Raw genomic sequence first — 9,122 nt, 5'->3', positions numbered from 1 at the left:
TAAAACATCAGGTGTCCAAGAAGCGCTGATAATGTATTCATCAGTGAACTCAGTGTGAGAATGAATTATTAATTTATTTGTAGTATAAACTTGAACATATTTCCTTAAAATCATTCAGTAATTTTTATTGTGTTTAAATTCTATCTACTTAATTTTTTAAGTTTGTCTCTAAATGGAAGACACTATGGAAAGAGTTAATGACATACAGTAAGTGGTCAATTCAGAGTATTCTGAGTGCAAAAGTACCATGGTTTTATCACCAAACATACAGGTAAGTCTATTAAGGACCCTGTAAAATAATTTTGGCTCATATAGTAATGTAATTTCTGATTCAGAGGAATAGTTACACTTTGCATTGGAGAAGAGAAAATTTGTTTTCATTAAGTATTTTCTGATACATTATCTCCTAGATTAAATAACTTTTGAAAACTAAACCTATTTTTTCAGACCTCAGATAAACATTGTGTGCTTGCTTATCAATAAGTGTTGCTAAAATAATGACAGAAAAAATGATAAATGCTAAAATAATAAAATTTTGAGGGATATTTAAATTTTAACATTTTAAATTTTAAGAGCATAGTAGACCTCAAATATAATGGGCAAGTTATTCATTGTTTCTATCTAGTGATAAAACTCTAGCACCTCACCATATTATGGGAGCAAAATAGTTAATGAAATTCAGTGTAGACAAGAATAAGAAGCAAAAGTATTTTTGAAAATGTTTAAAACAATGCATATTTTTACTACTATTATAGACTCTAATCAAAAAATTGATAACTAAAATATGCTGAAGCCAAAGACTTGTAGAAATTTCTGGGAGAAAAGAAAGCTAATTTACCATTCTTTAAAACCCATGTTGTTTCTGCATTTGAAATGTTGTCGCCAGCAATAATAAATGTGAAATAAATTGAGGTGAGCATTGAATTTCAATGAATAAATAGCAGATTGGGAGTAATTGTGTTTATAAATTTAATTATTGAAAAATGTGGAATCTCTATGGCACTCAACACAAATATAGACATTAGTTTCTAGAAAACAAGTTTGAGAGTGCATGAGACTATATAGGAGATAATATTCATTAAGAATGTGCACATTTTGAAAGGAGAGGTTCACAAAAATTCTCAAATGTTAAATGTGCATATACTACACTAAAAACTAGAGAAAATATTGGACAAGTGGATAATTAGATAGATTCGGCAGAAAAAAATAGGGGTGGAATCCAAAATGGGTTAAAATGAATATAAAATAAATTTTATAATTTATTAAGAAATTTAAAGATCTTTTGTGTTTCTACCCTATTGCAATAGATAGAGATTTCTATAAAATATTCCTAGAAAACATTACCTGGGAAAGGTTAAGAAGCTAGAGAAACTGTTTCTGAACCTCACTGTGATTTTTCACAGTTTTTAAAAATCAGCCAGTTAGTTGTTTAAAATATGAAGACCAATTACTATAAAATAGTTCATCGATCCCATAAAGCAATATGTATAAATTGTTTTTAATTTATAAGAAGAAAGCTACCATGAGAAAATATATTTTAATTTCAAAATGACAAGTTAATTAAATTAAATATGAATCATTACGTGGATATAGGACAATTCTTGTAGAAAGAACTTTTTCACATAACGAATTCATGCAGACATTTCAAGACAATCCTGTGTGAAAATACTGTGTTATATTTATTCCCACAAGACCTAACGTATTATTACATCCAGTTTTCAGGGAGAGCACAGGGTAATTTGAAGAAGACATGATTCTCCATGATACATATGACAGATAGAGAGGGTGAATTAAACATTTCTACTTAAAATATCAATTGAATTTCTCTGCAGTTTATCTCATCAGAAAAGCCAGGGATGCCTGAGGCAAATCACTCCACAACAGCTGAATTCATCCTCATGGGACTTACAGAAAACCCTGGACCTGAAGACCCTTCTGTTTGTGGTATTCTCTGCCATCTATCTGGTCACCATGGTAGGGAATGTAGGTTTGGTGACCTTGATTTACATGGAGCCCCGTCTTCACACACCAATGTACATCTTCCTGGGCAACCTGGCTCTCATGGACTTCTGCTGTTCCTGTGCTGTCACTACCAAGATGTTAGAGAACTTCTTTTCTGAGGACAGAAGGATTTCCCTCTATGAGTGCATGGCACAATTCTATTTTCTCTGTCTTACTGAGACTGCAGACTGCTTTCTTCTTGCAGCAATGGCCTATGACTACTATGTGGCCATAAGCAGATCACTGCAGTACCACACCCTGATGTCAAAGAAACTCTGCATTCAGATGACCACAGGACCCTACATAACTGGAGTCCTGCATCCCACGGTTGAAGTAGGATTTTTATTTAGGTTAACTTTCTGTGGATCTCAATGTATCAATCAATTTTTTTGTGATATCCTTCCATTATACAGACTCTCCTGTGTTGACCCTTATATCAATGAATTGATGATATTCATCTTGGCAGGGTCAATTCAAATCTTCACTATTACCATAGTCCTAATCTCTTATTTCTATATCCTTTTCACTATATTCACAATGAAATCTAAAGAGGGAAGGGGCAAAGCTCTATCTACCTGTGCATCCCACTTTCTGTGTCAATATTCTATAGTTCTCTTCTCTTCATGTATATTAGACCAAGTTCAGTTAATGAAGGGGATACAGAAAAACCAATTGCCATTTTTTATACTCTAGTAATTCCTTTATTAAACCCTTTTATTTATAGTCTAAGAAACAAGGAAGTATCAAATGTTATGAAAAGAATTATGAAGAGGCACTCTTGTAATTTTATGTAACAAGTATCATCTCCCCTGAAGGATTGATTTCCATTTGATAGTCCTTTTCTAAGTCTCCAAATACTAAGGAAGTAGAAAAGTCACTTCATAATAAAATATTAAATTGTTAAAATATTAATGGTATTTCAGTTGAATTACCTACATAACACCAGGATTCAGGTTGGCATAATCACACACACATGGCATACGGTTTGCTCCAATTCAGTCCCCAGTGTCTTCTCTTTCCCTCCACTCTGACCTGCCTGTTACCTTTCCTCTGTTGTACTGGTCTTCCTTCTATTTTTCCTTGGTTAGTATAAATTTGTGCTGTACAGGTATACATAAGAGTGGAACTCTTTGTGGTATACACATGTTATAAGTCACAAACATAATTCAATCAATTTCATTCTGCAGTTCCTCCCTTTTCATGTCTCACTTATATCTCCCTTATTCCCCTCCTTTACTCCACTGCTCTACCCACTATTTTTATGGAATCCACGGCCCCCCTGCCTTTTTCCCTTACTTTCCTCTAGCTTCCCCATAAGAGAGAAAACTTTTGATTCTAGTTTTCTGAGTCTGGCTTATTTCACATAGAATCGATGTTCTTCTGTTCCATACACTTACCAGCACATGTCCTAAATTTATTGTTTTTTATGGAAGAGGAAACCTTCATTTTGTACCTATATTACATTTTCTTGATTCATTCATCTGTTGTTTGATACCTGGGCTGACTTCATAACTTGGCTATTGTGAGTTGTACTTCTATTAATAACCATGTGCCTACATCACAATAGAATGCAGATTTTAGTTGTTAGAGGAAAATAGGAAGGAGTATAATAGCTGAATCTTATTGTGGTTCTATTCCTAGTCCTTTGAGAAAACTTCATACTGCTTTCCTCAGTGGTTATACTAATTTGCATTCCCACCAACAATGTATGAGTGTACCATTTTTTGACAACATTTATTTCTATTTGTATTCTTGGTTGTTGCCATTCTGACTAGAGACAAAATCTCAATAGGTTTTTTGATTTGCATTTCCCTGATTAATGGGAATGCTGAACATTTTTTTCATGTATTTGTTGAACATTTGTAGTTTTTTCTTTGAGAAATGTCTGTTTAGTTCTTTTGACCATTATTAAGGTTATTTGAATTTGGTGATAAATAAGTTTTTAAAGTTCTGTATATATCTCGATGTTTAACTAATGTAAAAACTATGTGATGCTGTGATATCAGGTCATATTTGAATACATATGTCAATTGTATATGATAAGAGTTTCATGAATATGTACTTATCTCCAAATTATTCAGTTGGATACAGTAAATATTTACAAGCCAGTCATACTAGAATAATTAATTTTTTCCTAGTTGTCTTGTCATGCATATGCAAAGTAAAGGAATGTAATATCAGAGTTTCAGAAAATTTATATATAGGATTTGTCAGATTCATTGGAAGAAGTAAAAGCAAGGAAAGTAGCATTGGTTGATCATACCACATTCTTCACAAATTCAATTCTCTCTTCAAATCTCTCTTTAACTTGAATTCAAGTCATTAGTATGACTCTTTTCTCCTAAGCATTATAGTCATTATGCAAACAAGATTGCATACAGAAAGACACTTAAGCATGTAAAAAATCAAGATGATGCTTAAGGCTGACTTTATTTATGGTCATTTGATTTAACTCAGAATTTCAACATGTATCACTATTGAATTACTATTGTTTGCTGCTGGTGTTTTGGGAAGGATGCCTCTTGGATTAGAAATCAGTAAGGATTTTCTCTGAGGTTCATTCCAAGCATATTTCTTTAGAATCAATGGACAACTTTTACTGTGCACTAAAACTAACATAATTATTGTCAATGACTTATGAGTAGGAGGTTATCATAGATTTTCATAGTTTATTCCCCAATGTTTTAAAGATCAAATTTTTCATATTAACTTTCTGAAAAACAGAGTTTCACATGTCTAATAAGCTATTATAAGGTGTTCAACAGTGAACTCAGTGAAAGAGTGAATTTTCTAATTTATTTTTAATACAAATGTGAATATATATTTCTTTAAAATTCTTCAGTAATTTTTATTGTTTTGCTATTTATGCACTTTTTTAACTTTGTCACTAAAGAGAAGACACTATGGAAAGACTAATGAGATACAATCAGGGGCTCATTCAGAGTATTCTGAGTTCAAAAGTAACACTTCTATCATCCAAAATGCAGGAAAGTCTTAAAAGGACCCTGTAAAAAAATTATGAGTTGTATAATAAAGTTGGTTCTGATTAAGAGGAATAATACTTTGAGTTTGGAAAGAGAGAGTTACTTTTACCTATTTCACCTATTATTTTCTGATGTAATATCTCCTAATAAAATTATAATTACTGAAATTTAAGCATATTTTCCAGAGTCCATGTAAAGAATTTCAGCTTATATACTAAAAAGTGTTGCTAAAATAATGACAGAAGCAGTATTTTCTTAGTTTTACAAATATTTTTTTTTAACCTGTTAAAATTCTGGGGGATATTTTATAAGGATAATAGACCTAAAATTTAATGGATAATTTATTTTTCTCATTGATTATAAGCCTCTAGTGATAAAACTTCAGAAAACCTCATCATATCATTTGAAAGAATAAAAATATTCTATATTAAATTCACAGCAGACAAGAATAAGAAATGGAGAACTACTAACCAAAAAGTTTTTAAAACAATGCATTTTTGAATGATTGTAGACTTGTAAACAAAATTAACATCTGAAACAAAGCCAAAGACTTATGGTGATTTCTGGGAGATAAGAAAGGTAACCTTACAATTCTTTAAAACCCATGTTGTTTCTACACTTGAAATATTGTTGGAAAGTGATATGAAATATGAAGTAAATTTGAGTGAGAATTGAATAAAATTAATATATAGCACAGTAGCAGTAAAAAAAGATATATAAGAATTTAAAGGATGAAATGAAGGAAGAATCTCCATTGAAGTGAATGAAAATGTAGACATTAATTTTTAGAGAAGTTTGAAAGTGGACAAGATTGGGAATTTATTATGAATGAGGTGTACACCATGAATGGAGACTTTCTCAACAAGTCTCATGATGTTAGATATGCATGAAGGACACTTATAACTAGGGGAAAATTTTAGTATGAATGCACAATGAACAGAAATAATTCCCAGGGAAATTTGGCATACAAGATAGGAGTAAGTTCCACAATGTGTTAAAATCTTATAAAACAGAGCCTCCCCAGCTGCTGTGATTACAGAGAGAAGTCTTGGCCATTTGCCTGCCTCTTGCCTGTGCATCACCTGCCTAAATCCTATCCATCACCCAATGCTCGAGGTTCACCTCCTGATCATCCGACAACAGTCAGCAAACTGATTGCCAACCTCCAGTGGAGCACCAGCTGCCTGCTGATGCCTGGAAGTTGACTGTAACAACACCTGCAGGTTTGATTGCACATGGCTACCACCATTTTGAGTCAACAGCCAGGCCCCGTAGGACCCCTGGCCAGACTGACTGAGCCCGTCTCCAGGATCCCTCAGCCTGACTGATCACTCCCTGCCTCTGGGGCCCTCACATCAACTGACTGCTCCCTGCCACCAGGGCCCCCAGACCAACTGACTGCGCCCTATCACTGGGACCCCAAACCAAGTGATTGCACCCGGCCTCCAGGATCCCACAACCACACCAAACACACCGGACCTCCAGGACCACTGCCAGACCAACTGCATCCCATCTCTAGGACCTCCAGCTGACCAAGTCCACCCCTGAGCTGAACTCCCCATTTGCCAACACATTTCGAAGCCATCTTGGATAATCCTGGAAGCCGAAGCTCCGATCTTTGGGTGGGGCAAATCCCATCCTGAGACGCCTGCTGGAGGCTTGAAGCTCATTGTCAGGTATCTCCCATGCATCAGGCTACTGAACACTGGGAGGTTTCATTACTATATGACTGTTATACAGTAGATTTTCTTTTTTCTCCTTTTTAAAAAAATTTAAGTTTTTATTTCTATCCTTTTCTTGCTCTCTTTTCCTTTTGTTTACCTGTTCCCTCAGAGTCTCTTTCTCCCTTTTTTGCATGCTAACATCCTATTTCTTTTGATTACACTCTCACACTTTCTATTTTCTAGAACTTCTGTATATTCATTTCTTATCCCATTAACAGCACATTCTACATCCCTCTGCATCCTCTTTATCCTCCACTAGAAACTGCAGACTTTATTGCAAACCTGTTAGTTTTACCGAAGATAATATTTGAACTCATTTTGTTTATTATGACAATTTATTATTGTCCCCATAGGGGCTATTTGGTCTAGGACTGCATAGTGTCTGATTTCGGCACTGCTAATATTGATCTCCCCTTAAAGAAAGGGTTTTGGAAACCTATAGGGCCACTATAAGCCTACAGGGGAAAATCTGCAATACCCCAGATCTGCACTGCTAGAGGGGAAGATACATGAACAACATGAAAAAACAAGGGAAGAAAATGATCCAATCAAATCTACATTCTATAGAAATAGAATCCAATGACAGTATGTTAGAAGAAATGTCAGAAAAGGACTTCAGATTATACATGATTAAGATGATTTGTGAAGCAAAGGATGAGATAAGAGAGCAAATGCAGGCAAGGAATGATAATACCAATAAGCTAAAAGAGCACTACAGGAAGCAAAAGACCATTTCAACAAAGAGATATTCTCAAAACAAACAAACAAACAAACAAACAAAAAAATAAAAACAGAAATCCTAGAAATGAAGGAGACAATAAACCAAATAAAAAACTCAATGGAAAGGATCACCAACAGACTAGACCACTTGGAAGGCAGAACCTCAGACAATGAAGACAAAATACTTAATCTTGAAAACAAAGTTGCCCAAACTGAGAAGAAGTTAAGAAATCATGAACAGTATCTACAATAATTATGGGACATCATGAAAAGACCAAATTTAAGAATTATTGGAATTGAGGAAGGCACAGAGATACAAACCAAAGGAATGAACAACCTATTTAATGAAATAATATCAGAAAATTTCCCAAGCCTGAAGAATGAAATGGAAAATCAAATACAAGAGGCTTACAGAACACCAAATGCACAGAATCACAACAGATCCTCACCAAGGCACATTATAATGAAAATGTCTAACATTCAAAATAAAGATAGGATTTTCAAGGCCGCGAGAGAAAAGCATCAGATTACATATAGGGGGAAACCAATATGGATAGCAGCCGAATTCTCAACCCACACTCTAAAAGCTAGAAGGGCCTGGACCAACATATTTCAAGCTCTGAAAGAACGCGGTTGCCAACCAAGAATCCTATACCCAGCAAAACTAACCTTCAGATTTGAAGATGAAATAAAATCCTTCCAGGATAAACAAAAGTTAAAAGAATTTACAAAAAGAAAGCCTGCACTACAGAATGTTCTCAACAAAATATTCCATGAGGAGGAAATGAAAAACAACAATGTAGGTCAGCAAAGGGAGGAATTACCTTAGAGAAAAACCACTTAAAGGAGAAACCAAGCCAACTTAAAAACCTAAAATAAGCCAAATGACTGGGAATACAAATCATTTCTCAATAATAACCCTGAACGTTAATGGCCTACACTCATCAATCAAAAGACATAGACTGGCAGAACGGATTAAAAAGAAAGTCCCAACAATATGCTGCCTGCAAGAGACACATCTCATAGAAAAAGACATCCACAGACTAAAGGTGAAAGGATGGGAAAAACCCTACCACACACATGGACTCAGTAAAAAAGTGGGGGTTTCCATCCTTTTATCAGATAAAGTGGACTTCAAGCCAAAGTTAGTCATAAGAGATAAAGAAGGACATTTCATACTGCTTAAGGGAACCATAAATCAGGAAGACATAACGATACCAAATATTTATGCCCCAAACAATGGTGCATACCTCTACATCAAACAAATCCTTCTCAATTTCAGGAATCACATAGACCACAACACAATAATTCTGGGCGACTTTAACACACCGCTGTCACCACTAGATAGATCTTCCAAACAAAGTTCAACCAAAGGAACCATAGAACTCAATAACACAATCAATAGCCTAGACATATATAGAATATTCCATCCATCAATGAACGGATTCACTTTCTTCTCAGCAGCACATGGAACCTTCTCGCAAATGGCCCATGTGTTATGCCACAAAGCAGCCCTTAGGAAATGCAAAAAATAGAGATACTGCCTTGTGTTCTATGAGATCATAATGGACTGAGAGTAGAAATCAATGACAAAGTAAAAAAGGGAAATTCTCCAACACTTGGAGACTAAATAATATGCTATTGAATGAAACATGGATAACAAAAAACATCAGGAGGAAGACAGTAAAATTCA

At 34.6% G+C, this 9,122-nt stretch overlaps 1 pseudogene; it reads left to right on the top strand.

Annotated features, from left to right (window-relative positions):
- Window positions 1-1,856: 1,856 nt before the first annotated feature.
- Window positions 1,857-2,795, top strand: LOC124993700 (olfactory receptor 5K3-like; annotated as a pseudogene).
- Window positions 2,796-9,122: the final 6,327 nt, after the last annotated feature.

The sequence above is a fragment of the Sciurus carolinensis genome, chromosome 9 (assembly GCF_902686445.1).
Source record: "Sciurus carolinensis chromosome 9, mSciCar1.2, whole genome shotgun sequence".
Lineage (NCBI taxonomy): Eukaryota > Metazoa > Chordata > Mammalia > Rodentia > Sciuridae > Sciurus > Sciurus carolinensis.
This window is presented reverse-complemented; position numbering and strand designations above follow the sequence as displayed.